Raw genomic sequence first — 22,363 nt, 5'->3', positions numbered from 1 at the left:
GCGGTGTGGCTGCGAAGATGGCAGCTGCTTCCTCTGATCGACTCCATCAAACTGTGTCCCATCTGTTAATACGAGAAGAGATGGGAAGATTTTTAGAAAATCTGGTGATTTTCATATTTTTATACATAAATGCAAATTTCTGATTTGCATTTCTTTCTTACCCAGGTTCCAGTGCATTTATTTAATCTGTGTGCAGGGGGAGGGGAGGGAGGTCCTAGATGGAAAGGGGACCCTGCCTTTTATTATACGTATTTAAATATTTCACTATCTTTGAGAGTAGACACAGAATTGGAGGCAGCCTCATTTAATGTCTTCATTTGACACTTTGGAGCAACTGAGACCTGGAGAGGGAAGCTAGTTTCAAGACCTTGGGACAAGGAAACTACAGAACTGGAGCACAAACTATGCTGTTTTTGCTCTCCCAATGCTGAAGGGATATCTTCTCTCATTCTGGTGTGAAGGTTTACAGCTTGTGGCATATCTAGCATGCCAGTTTTCTATTGGCAAACTATCAAATTTCCTCCATAATTCCCTAAGAACTCACCAACTATGACACGGGCCTGAATTAAGGCATGTCTCCAGAATGGGATAAATATGCATGATGAATGCTCCACCAGTTCCAAACAGGCAGGGTGCCATAGGAAGAGGAAATCAGGTCTTAAAATCTAGATGTGGAACAGCTCGGCTCTGACCTTGTATGACTTGGGGCGTGTCAGGGACCATCCCCCGTTTCAAAGCTCTCACTTGTTCACCATGAGTGATAAACACTGACCGGCTTTTCTTACAGGAGCACTCAGAGAATCAAACACAGTGACAGACAAGAAAACTGTGAACAGCTATATGAAAAATCATCTCTGAAAGCTTTGGAAACACAGACTATTTTCTCTTTGTTTACTGTTAAAGTAGTAGCATAAGCACTCGGTGTTAATTTCCCACAGGTGGTTAAACTTTCTTTGACCCTTATTTCTTGCCAACAAAAACAAACAAACAAACAAACAAGAAACACTGATGTTTGAAACAAGCTTTATTTATTTATTTTTTTTTTATGTGTAAGTTAAGGAAGACTGATAGAATGAACAAAAGCAGAGAAGTTAGGAAAAACATCAAGTACATCAGGATGTCAGTTTACAAAAGATTTTCGGAATATTTGTCATTTGAAGGGATGAAAACAAGAAGAGATTTAGATAGTGGCCACCACATCTGGCATATTTTAATAGGCTTATTATAATATGTTTTGAAAAAGATATGACGCTTTCAAGTTACTGAGGTTTGTATTTTAGCACACATCCCATTTTCTCTCTTTGTCTTGATCTGATAGATTGATAGTCTAACTCATGCTAAAGAGTAATGAACGAGAGGTACTTTCCCTTTTGCAAGGAGTATTTAGACAAAGATGAATCTAAGAGACACCCGTGCTCCTATCACCCTGAATATTAGCATTGTGTAGCATGTGCTTCAGTTTCTCATTAAATCAAGGAATATTAATGATCAACTGGCAACCCTGATGCTCCTAAACTTCTAAAGTTAATCTTCAGTTCTTTACAGGTGAGCACGAGAGGACTTCATTTATCTGCCTCTGTCGCTCTTTAGAGCTGTCATTACTGTCAACTTTACTAAGCAATTGAGCCCCCATCCCCACCCTGGCCTTTTCCTATTTCTCACTAGGAAGAGACTGTTGGTCTGACGAAGCTGCTAGCAATCTTTCATTTGCATCTTCTAAGTAGTCCCAAATAAACATGGATGATTACCATATAGTATCCTATTGCATGGATGAAACAGTTCCATAATGTTCTATAATCTTATTCTTAATGTTTCTTTACTGACTTTCTTTACTTACTAATGGATGCAAAGTATTTGCTTCCATTCAAATAGAATTTGAATGTTGTTGCTATTCCTCAACAGATTCATCTTCTCTATCCTTCTGTCTATACCAACATTTCTGTATATATATATATATATATATATATGTATATATATATATATATATATGTATACACACACACACATATATATAGTCTGAATATGTATTTATGCACCACAAGTGTGCAGTGTGCAAGGAGGCCAGAAGGAGTATCAGATTCCCTGGGATCATTGTGAGTCACCATGTGGATGCTGGAAATTGAACTCAGATCTTCTAGAAGAGCAGGCAGTGCTCTTAAAAACTGAGCCATCGCCAGTCCCATATAGTAGCATGCACTTTTAATACTATCCATTTTGCTAACTATGTAAATTTCTGGGTATATGCATGCTATATTCTATCAAATATTCACACATTTTAATTCTATAAATGGTCCTATACACCACTAACCTGGCAGTTAGTTGAAACATCCACATATTTCCTAAATTTCTCTTGCCAAGTGTTTTGATGCAGTTGCATGATTGTGTTCTCAGAGTCATTTTCCTGAACTTGAGGGATACTGTCTTGGTCTGCTTTTGGTTGCTTTAACAAAATATTAGCGACTGAGTAACTTATAAAGAGGAGAACTAAGTGTGGCTCATAAATCTGGACCCTGGAGAGTCTGAGGGCATGAATCTGGTATCTTGTGTGTGTGTTCCTGCTGTGGCACATTATGGTGGAAAGCAAAAGGTCAAGAGAGGGAGAACCAATACTAAAATAATTCTCTTACGGGGGCACTCTTGCCATTAATCCACACACAAATGTAAGGCCCTCATGACCTTCTGGACTGACATTCATACCCCTCTTTCCAACTGGTGCTTGTGGGTTAGGTTCTCCATATATGGGCTACGGGAGTAGGTATATTTAAGGCTTAGCAGGTATTGACTATCTTTTTGTAGTTGTATTGACCTTTCAGACTTTCTTTTATGAAATCATCTATCCTTTAAGATCGTATTTATTATGGAACTTGCAATCTATAATTTAAAATTAAAGAGTTTGTCCATTACTTGTCACTATTTGTAAGTTGTAAGAAGTTAAATTCAGAATAATAACCAATCTCCTATACACATTGCTTCATGCAGCCAGCAATTTGCCTTTTAACTTGTTTGGGGCAACTCTTATCTCATATAAGGGTTTCTTTTATTTTACTGATGTCAAGCTATTTCTCCGATATTTTTTTTTCATTTTAAATGTCATCGTTAGGAAAGTATTTCCTAGTATTATTTTAGCAAAAATATTTTCTAGTCATTTTATTTATTAGTGTTATAGTTTATGCTCCACTTTGATGTTCATGAGAAAAATGTTGAAGAAAATTTTGAAAAAAAGAGGATCCTAATATTTCTACAGGAAAAGTTATTTGTCCCAATGCCATTCACTTTTTGCCTGTAGTTCTAAAATGGACTGACTTCATACTATTATAAAGCATTATTTATGCTTTAGTAAACCACCTGCATCTCCAGGATTGATGGCATATGAGTCCCATTCTCTGATGGATCTATGGAGTGTTGTTGATTTCCATTTGTTCTGCTTTTTTGTTTTGTTGTTGACAGGGTGGGTGCTATTGAAGATTACCAGATTTTACACTAGAAACTGAAATTCCCTGGGCATACTACTTATAATGTTAAAAATTTGTTTTTATTAATTAAAGAGCAAATTCTAAGTTATATACCAATACTAGTGCTTTTTAAAAATAAATTGCTTTTATGTGAGACAAAAGGCTGCACACTCTCCATATTTGAAGAGTTATGAATTTTATCCTAGCATTTCTAGAATTCATTTTCCTAAGTTCATAGCAGAACTTCTTACACTAGGATTCCATCTTTAGTGGTTTGAATTAAAATGATCCCCATTGGCCCATAGGTAGTGGCACCTTAGGAGATATGGCCTTTGTGGGGAGGAAGTGTGTCACTGAGGGTGGGCTTTGAGATTTCAGATGCTCAAGCCAGGCCCAGTTTCCCTCTCTCTTCCCGATGCCTGCAGATCATGATGTAGGACTCTGAGCTTCTCTCCAGCACTGTCCTGTCACCAGGCATCTGGCCATGATGATAAAGAACTAAACTTCTGAGCTGTAAGCCAGCCCCAATTCATTGTTGTCCTTTGTAAGAGTTACCATGGTCATTATATCTCTTCACAGTAGTAGAAGCCCTAAGTAAGACACCATCACATCTCTATTTTTGAAAACATTATAAACATTTACTCTACAGACTGTGTGATGATGTTAGGGGTGTTTGCTATTCCTCTTGATTGTATTCCCCTGGTCTCTCATTTTCTTGCATGTTCATAATTTTGGTTTTGCATACATTGTCAGCTAGAATATTTGTCCTTGAAAAGCCTATGTGACTTACTTTACATGTCAGCTTTGTGTATATCTGATGAGAATTTTTTTTTTTTTAGTTTAAGCACACTGTGAAAATATTTACATTAATCTATTTCTTTAGCATATGGAACTGTTTGAGTGGCTTCAACTTGGACCTTTGTCCTGTGTTCTGGTTCCTTACTGGCATATCTCTCCCAATCCCCGACCTATCCACCTGAAAAGATGGGAATTTTACTGCAGTTTCCTTGAGTGTGATTGCTTCTGAGTGCAGAATTAGTTTAGGCAGTGCAATTCTAGTTGCCTACCCGTTTGGAGTTGCTGGGTAAACTTTCCCAGCTGTGTGGCAATAATCCTCAGTCCCAGCTGGTAAGCCTTGTTCCATCTTCTAATTTCCTCTCAGTATTTTCAGCTATAATTGTCACTTCCTGTTTCTGAGATTCCCTCTTTATATTCTTATCTCTGTCTCAAATTAGGATATGAATGTTCAGTTGCTAGCTGATTTGCTTTTCCTTTTTAAACCCATCATTTCTCTGGGGCTTTGAGTGTGGGGGAGAGAGATTGTCTTCTATACCAGTTTAATTTTTCTTACTTGCCAGAGGACCCAAGGATAGATACATTAGGTAAACAACAAATAAGAAGGCTTTCTTGTAGGCTGCTCAGACACTTTGTATGTTCATTAAGAGAGAGAGGGAGAGAGGGAGAGAGGGAGAGAGGGAGAGAGAGAGAGAGAGAGAAAGAGTAGGGGAGAGAGAGAGTAGGGGAGAGAGAGAGAGAGAGAGAGAGAGAGAGAGAGAGAGAGAGAGAGAGAGAGCAGGTTGAAGTTAGCTTATTTTCATTTTAAACTATATTACATATTTGGCAATGATCAATCTTGCCTGGTTACACACACAGAGTCCTCTGTGACAACTCCTTGGACTGCTGAAGTTAACAGAGGCTGCACCTGTCATTCTGGGACCAGTTTAGCTCTTGTGAACTTTGGGTGGTGCCAATTGGATTTGTAATTTGGACTGTGTGCATTGTCACCATGTAAAATCATCTCTGTAAGAGACCCTGATGCCCCAATGGGTGCCGTGGACATAGCTATTATCCTTAATGCTCATTCCTTTAGAAATGATGGCCTCTTTCTTTTTCTCAATCTGGGTCAGTCCATGGGCTTAATGACTTTAACTAGATTGAAGTTAACGGAAACTGAAAGTATGAAAGACTAGACTGATTTTCTGTTGTAAAATTGGTGCGGTTGAAACAAGGTTGTCACTGGGGTTTGATAACATGAGGCTTTTAGAAATGCATGTCCCTTAGCACACATTTTAACAATTTGTTTAAAGAGAATTATCCACTCCCGGAGGTAACTAAGTAATGAAAGCAATGCTGTGTGAGTTCATTAGTTTCTAATATGATTTTTCTCTTCATTTTATTTTCCAATAAGGAAAGCTTTTCCAAATGATGCATTTCTGAGGTTGAAGAGAAAGAACTCTGATTGGTTTCTTCATGGCTATTACCAGTCATGAGAGAAAAATCCAGCTAGTTTGCAATTTCCAAAGAAATGGAGAGATTAGTTTGTTAATGCCTATTTAGTTCTTTTTTTTCTTTTTTCTTTCTCTTTTTTCCTATTTGGGGAATTGAAATTTTCACCATGGCTTCAGAGAAATGAGGGGAGAGAGAGCCTTAGCTGCAAGGTAGCAACAGAGACTCTCAATTGCAGAATTTCTTTGAAGTTGCAGTGGTGAGTGTGGGAATGTGAGAACTGTAACCTTGTTCCCAAGAGCAAAAAATGACCCTGCCTGAGAGCTGCTGTTAAACTTACTGCTGCCTCCCCAAAAGGAATCAAGTGATCACTGTGCATAACCCCAACAAACAGGAAAACGCCAGAAAGGCTTAGTCATAATGCATGCATTTGTTGATGTTATTAAAGGTAGATGAGGGTGATCATGTTACTCAATGGGTACACAGACACATGAACAAGTGAATAATTTACATTAATGCCTGGAGTATTGAGGATCTTTTTAAATAGGCTAACAGGAAGTGTTAGAGAGAAACACCTATGGAGCGGGAGTCAGAGGACTGGAGTTTCAGTCTGATGGTGATGTTCTGTTAAGGATCTTGGAAAATACCTAACTAATTTCCCTGCAGGCTTTGGTTTCTTCTTAAGAACCTTGATATGTCTAGAAGGGTATGCCACCATTATTGAGGAAAAATTCAAATAAGGTTTCTTTACATACATAAAGGCTACACAATTTGTCTACAAATTGTAAAACATGAATGTTAATGCAAAACGAAACTGCAAAACAGCTTCAAGTTACATGACCAAGACAACCACATTAGGAGAAAAACAAAACAAACCAGCTGTTTTTCTTCAACTGCTGCTGAGAAAAAGCGGAGTGGTAAAGTGGATTACCAGTTAAACTGGCCTTCAGGCAGTGGTATTGGAAGATACATTTGGAAAAAGGAGCTGGATATTAAAAAAAAAGAAAGAAAGAAAGAAAAAAAGCAGACAGTGAAAGCCAGAGGGATATGAGTGTATTCACAACACATCAAATTGTAGACCACTACAAGCCATTGAAACTGAGAAAGAGAAAGTTCTAGAGAATCAGGAGCAATAGCTATACAAAATTCCCTATAACCACAGAGGAAACAGTAAGACCAACATTACAAAGAAATCAACACCGGGCAATGGTGGTGCACGCCTTCAATCCCAGCACTTGGGAGGCAGAGGCAGGCAGATTTCTGAGTTTGAGGCCAGCCTGGTCTACAAAGTGAGTTCCAGGACAGTCAGGGCTATACAGAGAAAGCCTGTCTCAGAAGCAAACAAACAAACCAAAACCAAAACCAAAACCAAACCAAATCAAAACAAAGAAATCAACTATACCAAAGAGGTGTTTTGTGTCAGGAAATGTTCAGAGACTGAGGCGAGCCTAGCACTAAACGCTAAACTTCCTCTCACTCCTTATATGATTTTATATAGTTCATTATAGTTTTCTGGCCCTGTGTCAGGCAGGTGCCATAAACATTTGCATTCTGGAAACTCTAGAAAGCACTTTAAAAATTGTTTTTCATGAATTTTCTTTAGAGCAGCACAATTGGAGAGTCCTAGTTAATGTTTGTCACTCCATCTATATAAACAAAGCTATGTGGCCACTTCCCGGGACTGCTGTTGGCTTAGTTTCTATACTAGGTCAGACCTTTTCTTTCACCTTGTCAGGAAGCCAAGAAGGAGTTAGGAGTAGAATTTGAGCATTGCCAGCTAATACTAGCTAGCCTAGGTACATTATCTTAATGAAGAGTTGTTTGAAGTTTGATGGAAACTCATTACAAACTAGTGGTTTGTGTACCTTTTGTGGCATCTCTACTATTACCAGCTGATTATCTTCAGTGCTAATAAATATTTCCCCTATTTCATTGTACATATGACACTGACACAGAGGCCTCTGATGAAACCTGACTCTTAGGCAGTGCAGTATCTGGCACACAGCAGCCAACAATCAGTAGAAGTCGCTTGGGTTAATGACGAAACGTGTTTGATGGCCATATGTCTGCCCTCTCTCATAGACACCTTGCTGAGACCCTAGCTTGTGCCACCCTGCAGCCTGATGCCTGGGTAGAAAGAAAGCTGAGTAAAAAGCAAGGCTGGAGGGTACCTGATAGCATGGTCTAAAATTCCTGAAAGCAGGCCAGCCAGGCTACTTCCTGGACTCTGAGTAGTGGCTACTCCACACAAAAGCCATTTTTGTGTTCCTTAAAGAGAGCCCCTTCTGATGTTTCTGTTCCCATCCTTATCTGATGCCATGTTTCTGCCAGGCAGGCTCTTCTGTTTCTCTTCATCTTCCCTATCGATTCTCATTCTTTGTGTCCACTGAGGCTCAGCCTTAGGTGCCCAGAGAGCATAAACAATAAAGAGGAGGTGGCTTCAGACAGACTTGAAGACAGGCTGGGGTTGTTGTTGGTGGTGGGGCTGATGCTTCAGGAGAAGGGGCAGCATTGTAATTACAAAGCCTCATCACATTTGCACAGAGGGGAAAGTTAGAGAAAATTCACCTTGGAAGGACTGAGTAAATTAAAGGAACACATAAGGAATAATGTTTGTGATTATTTTTAGAGATTAGATGTATTTTAGTGACATTGCTTCCAAATATATATGTGCTAATCCGTCAGAATATGGTAACATCACACCAATACTACCATCAGCACTACCTGGACTGCCACCAGGACCACCACCACCATCACCACTGCCACTACCACCACCACCAACAACAACAACACTACCACCACCACTATCACCATCCCCACTGCCACCCCTGCAACCCCCACCCCATAGAGTTCAAACACACAAAGACATACAAATCATACTTGGACACATTAAATATACACACTTAGACACCATATAAAATAACATCCAAACCAACTTGTTGATCTGGTACAAAGCTTAGTGGGAATCTTTGTAATAAACTTTAGAGCCATAATTTAGTTTCCTGGTGGGTAAAAGCGACTTCTCCTTGGACCCTCTCAGTATTGTTGGGTTCTCTGCTTGAGTGCATAGAAGTAGAAGTCACTTCAGGCTTTGGGACAGCAGAGGCCACTAGTGTTATTCTTGTTCTTATAAACTATACCACGTTGTAGTCTTTGCTATCTGAAGCACAACTATTACCTCCATGGCTTCCAGGAGTTCTGATGGCCTTCACGATGTAGCTGCCACTGATGGGCTATCCAGGCTGAGACTTCAGGAGAGCTGTTATTCCTCTTTGCAGGATTAACCCTCACAGGCAGTTGTCCCATGACCTTCTACCTTCCTCTGTTCAGATACTGTCCTCTGACACTCTGTCAGATCTTTCTGGAGGTTAATCTTTTCTACCAGAAAAGGTTTCTGGATCTGTAGCCATCAGTTGCCCAGAATAGGAATCACCCTGGGAGCATTATCCTGGGTGGGGCTCCTACTCTCCTCCCTCTGTGTCATAGCCTCTTTTTTTCTGATGTTAGAACACTGTATGGGTAGCAAGTGTTTCTTCTGCAGGTTGGAGAAAATCCATGTATACAGGTGTGTACTTTTCCCATCTGCAAATGAAAAAGAACATGTGCTGAAAATCTCTCTGAAGATAATCATATTGGGAACTACTATCTTGCTTCATAACTGTGTTCTAGTCAGATCTGAATCTCCTACCCAAATGCTCTCTCTGTCTCTCATTTGCTTGCTTGCTTGCTTGTTCCCTCTCTCATACCACACCCACATACCATAGTTCCTTGATGATATTAAAATCATAATAACTTGTAAAGAACAAACAGATTACTTCAGAACACCATTTTCTCCTGGCACCTTGCTGATATTGTCTCATTGGATTCTTAAACCAGGCAAGGGAACTATAGATTGTGCCTCGCTGGGCTGTAAGGGTGGAAAGTAAGCAGAAGTAAGCAGGCATGGAAAGGAAGAATTTGTGGGGACACTGTGAGGAAAAGGGCAAAGGCCAGTATGCCAGGGCAAAGCTAATGCCATATCTGAAGTCCCTCTAAGGGGTTCAGGACTCAGCCTGAGGCTGGCACTGGGATTATGATGTTGGTGAGTTTAGGTGGGAAGAGTACCTTACAGGGTTAGGGTAACAGTGCCTTAATAATTCATGCCTTTGAAAGGACTTGGAGGAAAGGGGAGGAGAGGAAAGGAGGGGCTCAAAGGGAAGTCATGGTTGTGAATGACCCAAAGCATCCTGGACCGGGCTGAGGGAGAGGGGATGGATAAGATTGGGGGAAATCAGTTCCTCATAGAAACCATAGGGAAGAAAGAAACCAGCAGGTTCCTGTGAGATGATGTGTGAGAAAGCGGACTTTGACAACACATCACTAAAGGACTGCATTCAGTGGTGATGAGACAACATGACACCAAGTGGCACGTAATTAATAGTGTGGAAAGTCTTTTCACAAATCAGCAGTAGGGAGGGCCACTATAGGGACACTGTGTTTCCTGTAGCTCAGAGTTGTTCTTTGCAGTGTTTTTCCTCCTTGTCTGCTATAATCTGGATGCAGTGTTATTTATCTACACAAGGACTTCCCTAAGTCCTCCATCAGGATACACTTCCACCCTTCCGCTTGACTAAGGTGAGGCTGCCTGCTCTGTGTCATCAGCTCCTGGCCTCGCCTTGACCACTGTCTTCACAAATTTCACGGAGTCATCTCCAGAGTCAGATACAAAGTCCTTGAAAGCAATGATGCTAATGAACCCTGCTCCAAATCCCTCCTGCCTATTACATTATGAACATGCAGGGAATGCTCCATGCAGGCTAAGAAAATGCAATGAGAGTGTAGGCATGTCTGAATCTCCGAATCCCTACCACAAAGCTTAAATACTCATTTTTAATGTTTTAGAAGTTAACTTTGTTGAGAAACTAGAGACATATGTCAATGTCTATGCTCTCCCGAGGTCTGATCAACAATGATACTTTCATTGCTTAAACAAACAAACAAGCAAACAAACGGAAAAACAAAAACAATCCACTACATGCAGAATTCATGATTCTCTACAGTCTAACATTTACAATAAGGTTTTGTTGTTGTTGTTGTTTTTGCTTTTGCTTTTTTTTGGGGGGGGGAAGAGAGCACCTACAGGAAGGGGATCATCTGGCTCACATCTGCAGCCCCATCCAATGGGCGCCGCTGACCACCTATTCCAGTCATTTTTCCTCAGTGAGAAATGCTTGCCTTCTGTGGCTTTCTATTGCAGCATGACAAATCACTACACACCAAGGCCTTCAACAAAACCCATTCATTATCTCCCAGTTCATTAGTCTGGGCATGTTTGTCTGGATTCTTTGTCTCGGTCTTAAAAGGAAAGGTCAAAACCAAGGCAGTTGCTGGCTGGTCTTTCATCTAGAGACTCTGAGAAGGATCCACTCCCAAGTTCATTCAGGTGTCAGCAGAATATGGGTCCTTGTGTCTGTAGGTCTGAAGTGTATTTTTTCACTGAAAGTTACTTGCATTGTGTTCAGGCTCCTGAAACTCTGACAATGCTTTGTAGGGACCCGATCTTAAAAGCAATCATGCTACATAGCCTACGAGTGTCTTAGTCACTCTTTTATTGCTATAAAGAGACACTACGACCACAGCAACTCTTATGAGAGAAAGAATTTAATTGGGGCTTGTTTACAGTTTCAGAGGGTTAGTCCATTGTTATCATATCCAGGAGCATGGCAGCACACAGGCAGTAACTGAAAGATCTATGTCCAGATCCGCAGACAGCAGGAAGAGAGAGACACTGGAGTGGTTTGGGCTTTTGAGACTTCAAAGCCAATTCCCAGTGCCACACTTCCACCTACAAGACTACACATCCTCTAACAAAGCTGTACCTCCTACTCCCTTCTCAAGTTATGTCACTCCATGACCACTAAGTATTCAAATATATGGACCAGTGATGGTCTTCTTTTTACACCCTGGCCACAGTTTCCCCACCCTCCTCTCCTCCCAACCCTTCTGCCCTACCTACCCTCTCCTCATCCATTCCTCCCTTTCTCTTCAGAAAAGGGGAGGCTTCAAATATTCTCCACCCCTATCTCTTTTAAAATTTTATGCACATTTGTGTTTTGCTTGCATGCATGTCTATGAAGGTGCCAGATATCTTGGACCTGGAGTTACAGATAGTTGCAAACTGCCATGTGGGTGGTGGGAATTGAACTGGGGTTCTCTGCTCTTAACCACTGAGCCATCTTTCCAGCCCTAGGGGGAGTACTCTTACTCAAACTACCACAATGAGTTTGTCTCAGCCTCCAGCCAAAGAAACCACTCTGCTGTGAAAAGCTCATGAGATCTCACTCGACACACCTATACAGTTTCCAATAAGAAAACCGTGAAACACCATATAACATGATGGGGCTATGTGATACTATGAGAGAGGTAGGCCTGGAAACGCAAGGTTGGTGAGGAACAGTCTGTTGTGAGTAGCCCGCACTGCCACCTGAGGCCATGGCTATGTCCTGACTTGTGATGTCCCTGAGGGACATGTCTGGGTTTGTGGCCCTGCAGCAGTAGGAGTCTGTGTTACCACCAAAGACCATGTAGATGTTCTTGGTCTGGGCTTTCCCCTGTGGCCATGCTGTTGCTGGGAGAATGTGAACTGTACTTGGAAAATACACGGGAGAGTAGACTGACCTTTGCCTGTGCAGCACGTTACAGCTGGCCCTTGTGGTGTGGGCACAGGTCTGCTGGCCCCAAGAGCAGTAGCAAGAGAGAACCAGTGTGTTCCTTGCTGGCTGCTGTAGGCAGGAGAGCTGACCCAACCCCTTACCTGGGCAAAGCAGGAGAGCAGTCCTTAATGGTGTAGGCACAGGAGAGCTGGCAGGCTGAACAACTCAGCTACCAGCCAAGCCTAGATCCAGGGTCTTGAGTTGGCCCACCCTAACGTCTACCTCATCTATGAACTGCTGGAGTATGTGAAGAGGCTGGTCATGCAGGACCAAGCTACAGGATCTCCATGACACCGGAGCAACAGCAGGATATCTGAGAGGACTCACAGTGAGTATCTAGTATTGATAGTGTAACAGAAGCCAGAGGCCTGGAACCAGACTCATTGCAATGTCCATTTGCAAGTAAAGCTATTTGGGCAAAAGACTATATATAGTGTGTGACACACTGCAGCTCCTGTGATGAGATATTATTGTTGTTGTTGTTATTATTATTATTATTTTATTTTGGGGGGTGAAGCTGCAAGGATGGAGGAAAGATATGGAGGGATGGGGAGATGAATTGGGGTGTATGCTTCACAGAGAATCAATGAAAAGTAAAGAAAAAAATGCCTCAGTGTACAGTGAAATACCCCATCAAAGTGGTCATTTAAGGTTATTTCAGTGCCAATTTGGATCTTGCTATGAAAGGAAGCTATATGTAGGGAGAAGAAGAAGGGAGATTTTATTGCATTTCTTTTTCTGTTTTTACTGTTAAGTATTGAACCTGGAACTTCACATGTGCACACGATTGTTCCACTACTAAACTATATTCCAGATCTTTCTACACTTACTTAGGATCTCACTGAGCTGCTCAGGCTGGCTTTAAAGACTCGCTGTAGAAGGCCAGGTGGGGTGGGGGTGGGGACATCCATGTGGATACAGGGGGATTGGGGAGGAGGTATGGGATGTAGAACAGTTGGAGGGTGGACTGTGGGGATATTGCCTTGTCTTAACTATTGATGTTTTAGAAATGAAATGTGTTCTGTCTCACTGTTACTCACTCTTAAGGGCGGGAAGAAGTTCTGTTAACTTGTTACCTATCTTTTGTCATTTTCTAAATTCTTAACACCTGGGATCTTGGATCTAAATTACTATAGAAAGACTGACTCGCCCTGGCTAGCTAATAGTTAGCAAAAGAATGGGAGAACAATTCATATTTGCAGACCAGCCAGTGCAGAGCCCAGGCTATCAACTATTTTACCTGAGCCTCACCCTCTGGGGGTGACAGGACTATCTTTGTCCTGTTTATCCCATGGTCAGTACCAGAGAGCAAGACAGATGCTTTCTATGCTTCAGAACCCACTGGGATTAATCTTAGGAGCCACTGAGCCATTGAGCTGGCTTCACCACCAGAAGTCATAATGAAGATTCTGCCCCACTCCTATTTCTTGCTCCTGGCACCTTATGTTCTTGTCCTTCTGGTGCAGCCGCCCCAGTAACTATAATTTCACATCTGTACCACCAAGCTTGGCAACGAACATTTTTAATCTTATTAAAATAAAGGCTGATGGGTTTTAGAGAATGGATACATAGGACAATGACTTAAGAGAATTCACTGTGCAAAATTTAAATAGGGTACAGAAACATGGTAAGACCAGAGGAGAAATATTAACGTGAAAAGTTATTTAAGGTAAAAGAAGAGAGGGAAATAAAAATAAGGACTTGAGACAGCTTATTAAATAGAAAATATATCTATAAAAATAAGTCTAGTCATAGCTGCAATGAATATAAGGGAAACAGAGCTTCCTATGGAACAACCACTCCGTGCTACTTAGTGAAACAGAACAGAACATAATTACATTTAAATTGAAAGTCTATGTGTATCAGGTAAGTTACTGTAGCACGGAAGCTAAAATAGAAAAGTTACTTTACATAAGAGGGAACCTGAAGAGAGAACCACAGAAAGAAAATATCGGAAAAATTATAACTTTAAAGAGATATGGAATTCAAATATATCATAGATTTTTTTTAGACTTCTAACAATCTGACTGCAAAATATGTGGAGAAAAAAAATGACAGACGATAAGAGAAAGATGAATCTACATCCCTTAGGACATGTTAGTGTTTGTTTCTCTAAAATCAGCAGGTTACACAATCAGGAGGGACCTGAGCTGAGCTTGCTGGTGCTTCCCACAGCAGTGGGCCACAGATGGGTCACAGGAGTGCTGAGATATTGATCCGTGTGGCCATGGAAGTGGCCTGTGGGGGCTTGTGGCAGCCTCAGCCAATGGCCAATTACTTCTGGCTTCCAACAGGGTTGTTCATTTCCTGAGGGGGTTGTCCTGGCAAATATCCATGGGGGATGTTATGACCCGAACCAATTTTAGAAGGACAAAGGATAATAAAATGATTTGTTACAAGATATAATGCATGCACATACACATACAATATAGTAACATACATATACTTACATTATATGCATCCACACATCTATCTGTGAAACACTGTGCCAATAAAAGGAAGAACACATCTTCTTCTGGAAACATCAATATGTAAGATAATCTTGGTTGGGAGTGGAATGAATGAGAAAGAGTAAGTGGTGTGTATGTATGAGGGGGTCATGATGAAGCACTACCTTTTATGCTAGCCTAATAACATAAATAGTAAACCTCAAGATATGCAAAAGAAGAGAACATGATATAGATAGAATTTTCAGACAATAATGTAACAAAAACAAGAATTATATTCAAAACAACCTACTCCAAACTGATTTTTAAATATAAAGATTTATAAATATATAGTCTTTTAATTCTCTTTTATAAGTTTGTGGACTTCAATAAGTATAATCAAGATTTAAGACACATTTTCAATTAAATGTATTTAGCGATACATTACAATGATCAAGTGTGTTTCTTAAAAGCTACAGGATACTGCATTAGTATTTACATTGGTAAGTTCATACAAAAGAAAAATGCTTGAGAAGAAAGAATAGGAAGGTAGAGACAATTTGGACAATCTATGAAACAATGTCCTACAAAAGCAGAAGACTATTTTAATGCAGACAAGAGGGGTGAACAAGCAAATTCAAAAATGTAACTAAAGCCTGAATAATAAAATAAAGTGATTGGGTTTGGAGAAGTAAAAATAAAGAAGCTATGATAGATTAATCCCCCAAGTTAAAAAAGGTATAAAAAAACCCACAGAAATTAAAAAGTGATAATAAAAGTGATTCATAATCATAAAGTAATGATACACAAAACACTATAAAATGTGGAGTAGTTAGCAAAAGCAAATTGATAAAAGTAGCATATTTTATCTCTTATATAGAAGAAATGGGAAAGGCAGCTACAATATTTTCCTTTTTAAATGAAACAATTATTTTCTATGAACTTCCCAGGAGCACAGAGAGGATGGGCACTCTACTCCAATGCTGATTTAGTGATGTGCCAAATACTGCACACTTGCACATACATGCACATGCACACGCATACTTGTGTACTTGAAGATGCACACACATGCCCATGCACACATACACATAAACACAGACACAAGCACACAGACTTCACAAATCTATATCCAAAACATAAGCAAAATTTAGAAAATTGTCCTTTGTTCAGATTGCATTCTTCAGTGAGCTAAAAGCATAATAAATTTAAAATAGCTCAAGTTTCTGCTTGTCTGATCTTAACATGTGAAATGATAATTTCCTATCAGGAAATCATCTAATTAAATTCACTATTTAATACATAACAAGTCATGAAACCATCTTAATAGATTCCAAGGACATTCCTAATCACACACAGATCTATAGCCACACTATTAAAAAATAAGGAAATAATCTGCTTCCATCATAAAGTGAATCTAATATAGACAACACAATGATTCACCCAGTGAAACAATCAAATCAGAGAATAACATGCATAAGTACTAAAAAGTAGAATTCACTGACCACTTAATTATTTAGAGAATAACATTGTATAGAAGTAAATAACTTTGCTATGTGGTTAGCCTGGACTCAAGACTAACAAAAGTCTTAGGTCCAGCATATTGTAGCTATTGCTTGGGCTTAATGTGAAAACATGACATTCCATTGATACAAAAGTGAAATAAAAACACATGAAAATCCTAACAGAATTTATATAACCTATGTAAAAGTTAGAAAATTATTAAGGCATTAAAGCAAGCTTGAATGGACACAACCTAATATTAGACATAACCTCAATATATAGCAATCTATACATTCTAGACAACCCTTCCTGGGTCAAACGTACCTGCTCTTTTCCTGTGTTATTATTTTATTCCTCTTAATTGGCAGCTCATTTATTTTCACCTTTTCTTGTTTTCTTGTGAATACATTTGCCCTTATAGTCTACATACTGCCCCAACTTCTTACAATTTTAACTGCAAATCTATTCACTTATAAATATTCAATTTTTATTTTCTCTTCAGCCCATGAATTATTTAAACATTATTTGGTGGTACCCAATTTCATTTGCTTTTTTTACATTTAAAGTTTGTCTTAATATTTACATGCAACAGAATTTTTAATGCATTAAAATATTGCATTACCTTCCCCACTCACTGTCGCCCCTATTTGTTTGCTTAGAGCTCACCGAGAGGGCTTTGGAATGACTATTCCCAGTGATCTGTTTGATGATCTGTGTTGAAAAATAAATCACTGCTCTAAGGAAAGTGCCTGAAGTTGGAGGAGTGGAAATATATCCTGTTTCTGGGCCTTGTGCTTCTGCCTTGTGTCTGCTTCTGAGCTGTAAGGGTCTTTAGTGCAGGTCTTTGTTCCCTGTGGAGTACTCACGTGCTTCCTGCGGTACTGAGGGTGTGGCTTGCCCTCCTGGTAATGAAAGGATCTGATCAGTGTCTGGGGAACCATTGGATGCCACTGTCCAGGAAGACTAGCTGGAGTCTGAAGGATTGCCTTTTAATGTGGAGAAACCAGAATCGATAAATCATCTAGGTTCTCTCTCTCTCTCTCTCTCTCTCTCTCTCTCTCTCTCTCTCTCTCTCTCTCTCTGTGTGTGTGTGTGTGTGTGTAGGCTTCTGTATGTGTGATTATACATCTTTGTGTCTCACCCAGTTAATTCTGTCCTTCTTATTTACATACAGAATGAAAGCCAAATCTTAGTTAATACTCCAGGCTTACAAGAAGCCCTGAAACTGTTATCAGCTGTGCTCTTGGGATGGGGCTTAGGGCTTTTTACTTCACTCAAATGCCCTGTACTGGCTTCCCAAGAATAAATGCTCACCTCTGAGGGCTGATGATACTTCACAGAAAACCCAATAAAGAAAATCTTGGTCAATCTTAGAGCTCCAATAGCCAACCGTGCCAAGTGAAATAATTAAGCTTCTTGCAAGCCTTAAGATTCTGGGTTTGTTTGTTTGTTTGTTTGTTGTTTTGTTTTGTTTTGGTTTGGTTTTGGCCTGAAGATTCTCTTCTGTCTATCTCTCCATTTTTCTCTGCTTTCTATGTCTGTCTGACTGTCTTTCCATTTTTTCTGACTTTCTATGTCTGTCTGTCTGTTTGTCTGTCTGTCTCTGTCTCTCTCCCCCTGTGTGAGCTAGTGAGTGCATGCATACGTGTGTGAAGGTTAGAAGTTGATGCCAGTGTCTTCTTCAATCATTTGTCCACCTTGTCTTATGAGGCAGTGTCTCTCTAAACCTGAAGTTTCTCTATCAGCTGGCTGGTTGGCCACTGATCCCCCAAAAATCCTCTGTGCCTACCCTTCCAGTATAATGATTAAAGGGCATGCTACCACGCTCAGGTTTTTACATGGGTGTTGGGCACCCAAAGTTGAGCCTTGCTGCTTGAGTGACAAATTCTTTGCCAGCTGAGGCACCTTCCTTGTCCCTGAATTTCTACTCTTAAATAGATCCTTGGTTTGTTTTAATCAGGTGTACCATGGAATACAGACACGTATATGGCTGTCATGAAGGAAGTCTTGGCTTCTAGTACCCTGAAAGAGGGACAAATAGCGACCATCCCAAGCAGCCACCCCAAGAAGCATCAGAATGCTCAATGGGCATGAGGTGGAATGAGCAAGGGCAGATGTGGGGCAGTCTTCAGCATAGTTTCTGGTTGTCAAGCCAGCTGAATAGTACTGGCCACTTAGAATAATCCCGGTGGGTTCTGGGGAATAGAGGTCACCTGTTTTGCCCTCTGGTACCAGTCCTGGAACGAGCAGGACAGAGGCATCCCTGTCACCCTCAGAGTGTGAAATTCAGGTAGAAGAGTTGACAACATGGGCTTTGCACTGGCTCCTGGCAAATGAGAAGTGTTCTCCTGAGCCATTCTTCTACTATCTAATAGCTAGTGAGGGAGAGACAGTCTCTCTATAATGATTTAGGCACAACACCCTAGACATCAATAACCGAGAAAAAAAAGATAGATAACCAGCTCTTCTCATCTTTGACTTTACTCTCTTCAATAATTTCTGTTTTGTTCTGAAGCAAGCCCCTGTGTTCTTGGCATTTTCTCCTGCTGACTTGTTCTCTGAGAGGTGAAGACCTCACATTTCCCTCTAGTGCCTCTTTCCTCTCCAGGGTGTTCCCAGTGCTGTCAGAATGAGCTCCTGAGTTCAGGAGAGAGGAAGGAACAGCTCAGTAAAATCTACACAGGGGAAAAATTACAAAGCCTTCCTCAGTTTCCTCATCAACTCTAAACTTAGGGGCAGGTGGAGGGGTAAAGGACAACAGACAGGAAGTGAAGGACACTAATTAGTGTCAGGGAGGATGATGCGGTGCAGAAGTGTCCACTTTCACTTGTTTTCCCTAAGAGAATACAGTGCTTCAGGCGGGATTTTAGAGGCATTCCAGGAAAAATTAAACACTACCAACGTCGGCTAACCTTCTGTAGAACTAGGGTAATTATTTTGACTTTTTGTGAGCATTAAATGGCCTATACGTGTACATTTTTGAGTATGGGTTCTGACACACATTAAGTATTCAGTATATATCTATAATTCAATATAATTATATATTATATATAATGTAATTATATATTTTATATATATATATATTTCAAACAATTCCTTTTCAAGTGAGTCTGTATCTTTTCTTTTTCTTGGGAGGAATCAGAAAGAGAAACGAGGAGTGTTATGGCCACCATAGCAACATTATATATTGTTCCCAGACAGAAGCATGGCTGCTCGCACACTACTTTCAAACCAGCAGTCTCTGTCCTGCTGAGTCAACTTACTAATGAAACGTACTCCTGGCTCATATTAAAGCTTTCCGAATCTAAGCTGTGCTTTCCATATGATGGAGTACATTAGAGACTATGGGATTAGGTCATTGTAGGGCCATGCAGCAATCTTGATCCATAGAAACCAGTAATTGGCATTTTATTGGGTTATTTGAGATAGATGGACTTAATTGAGGAAACAGCTTTATTTTTACAGGAATATGCACGCTATCAAATCATTGTTAGTGCAAGAGTGTATAACCACTGTACAAATTTCGACGAACTAGAATACAAAACTGAAGTACATGGTTGAAACACTCATGACTACCTGCAACTTACTCTATTCTCCAGAGTGTCCAGAATCTCCTGTGTGAAGGTTGTGTGGTTTGAATAAGAATGGCTCCCATAGACTCATATGTTAGAATATGTAGTCCCCAATGGTTGGAAGGTATGGCCTTGTATGCCACTATGTGGGGCTTGAGCTTTCACAAGACTACTGTCATTTTCAGTTCACACTCTGCATCAAGATGTGAGCTCTCAGCTCCTCATGCTGCCATGCCTTTGCTCTGGCAACATGGCCTTAGATCTCTGAAACTATAGGCCCAATTATATGCATTCTTTCCTAGGTTGCCTTGGTCATGTTTTATTTCAGTAACAGGAAAGTAACTAAGACAAGGATGTATCTCCACAGGTTTGCCTATGGATTTGCCACCCCCCCCCAACACACACACACTCAGAGAGAGAGAGAGAGAGAGAGAGAGAGAATGGCATGGGTAATGGTTAGTTTTTTCTCCGTTTGACAGAGGATAAGATCATCTTGGAACAAGGAACCACAATGATGAGAAAATGTGCTCATCGGATTGGCCTGTGGGCATGCCTGTGGGGCATTTTTTAAATTAATAAGTGATGTAGGAGTACCTTGCCCACTGTGGGTAGTATTATTCTTGAGTAGGTGGTCCCATGTGTATAAGGAAACAGGCTCAGGAAAGCGCAGAAAGCAAGCCATCAACGCTCTAAGCATAAGCAGAAGTCTTGTCTTCAGCATCCATTTCTGCATTCTGGTTCCTACATTGACTTCCAGCTCTGATTCTTCTCAGTGATGGACTATGATCTGGAAATGTATGACAAATAAGCCTGTTGCTTCCCAACTTGATTTTGGTTGGAACGTTTTATCACAGCAATAGAAACCACACTAGGACATCACGGCAAACTTGTGGAGATCAGAGAACACCTTGTAAGAGTTGGTTCTCTCCTCCACACCATTGAAACTAGTATTTCTTACTGTGCTGAGCTGCGTTTACAAGGCTAGCTGTCCTGGGAGCTCCTGAGACATTCTATTGTCTCTGCCTCCCATCTCCCTGTATGACTGCTATGATTAGAGATGTGTGCTACCACATCAGGCATTTTAAATATGGTTCTGGGGCTCTGGTCAGGATAGCAAATGCCTTTACCAAATGAGCTATATCACTACTTTCATAACTAAATATTTTCAAATATTAACTTTTTTCCTATGGTAGAGAGCAATCATCATAATTGCTTTCCTCTTTAATTAACATTACATCTATTTGTAGATGTTTCACATTTCAAAAAAACAAACAAACCTGGTTTAAGTGACACATGTATTATTTTTGGCACAATGATGGCATCCCAACCCTTTCTTAGAATACTAGTTTTAGTTTTGTATAGCTTCCATAACAATCATAGACTGCGTGGATTAAAATATAGTAGTTAATTTTTTTCACATTTCTAAAACCAGAAAGTCCATAAATGTGCTGGTTAAGTTTGGTTTCCTATAAGGCTTTTCTTGTTGTCTCTAACTAGATAACCTGGGATGATTAGCTTTAAGTGCCAATTAAACAGACTCTAGACTCACCCAGTAGATGGACTTCTTGGCCTGCCTGTGGGGGATTATCATGGTTCTGTTAGTTGATGTGGGAGGACTCATTTTACTTGTGGATGGGACCGTCACATTAACATCCGGACTGACTACGATGAAGAAACAGAAGAGCTCAGTAGCCCAGCATTTATCATTTTCTGTTTCTTGACTGTAGAAATGATATGACCAGCTGCTACAGGCTGCTGCTGTCTTGGCTTCTTTACCTTCTTAGACCAGAGCATGAATTATGAGCTAAAGTAAACCTTTTCTCATTTAAGTTGCTTTGGTCAGAGTAGTTTAATTTAGCAACACAAAAAGAACCTAAGACACTACCTAATCTCCAAATGTGTATAGGTTCTGAAGTACTGGAGTGAGGATTATGAAGTGTGGAAGGGCACAATTCAGCCCACATCAATGATCCAGTTACTACAGGGTGTGAATAAGTTGTTGTAGACTCATTGTCTTCAAGGGATCATTTACAGGAGTTTTCCTGAGGATTCAGAGCTGAGGTTCAAACCATCTGATAACTCCAGCGCTAGACATTTTCCATATCATTTTCTAGAATCTTCCCACTCCTTGGCAAGATGCGGAATCTATTTTCTCCTCTCCTGAAGCTTGCCAGGACTTTCATAACACCCCTACAGAACAGAGTATGGCCAAAGTGACGTTGTATACTGTTTAACACCATCTCAAAAAAGTCAACGATTTAAATGTGAAGTGACCTTCAGTCTCAGCTCTTGGATTACCCAGCTGGAAGCCCTACTCTGAGAGGTTGTAGAAACTTTTGGACGTTGGGCATAGATTATTATAATAAAGTACTTCTCTACTTCCCCATCAGAGTTCCCCCCCTGCTTCTTATCGGCAGTTACAATGTAATTGCTCCTGCAAACAGCTCCCGCCAACAAAGAGGAGACATGCTCTATCTTCCTGACTTTGACATACT

At 40.4% G+C, this 22,363-nt stretch overlaps 1 long non-coding RNA gene across 1 annotated transcript; it reads right to left on the bottom strand.

Moving 5' to 3' along the window:
- Window positions 1-17,111, bottom strand: Gm40838. The gene is made up of 3 exons (XR_872478.1): window positions 16,621-17,111; window positions 8,857-9,260; window positions 1-62 (listed from the first exon to the last, which is right to left on the bottom strand). It is a non-coding gene; the product is annotated as a predicted gene, 40838 (long non-coding RNA).
- Window positions 17,112-22,363: the final 5,252 nt, after the last annotated feature.

The sequence above is a fragment of the Mus musculus genome, chromosome 12 (assembly GCF_000001635.26).
Source record: "Mus musculus strain C57BL/6J chromosome 12, GRCm38.p6 C57BL/6J".
NCBI lineage: Eukaryota > Metazoa > Chordata > Mammalia > Rodentia > Muridae > Mus > Mus musculus.
The sequence above is the reverse complement of the archived record's forward strand: the minus strand, read 5'-3'. Positions and strand labels throughout refer to the sequence as shown.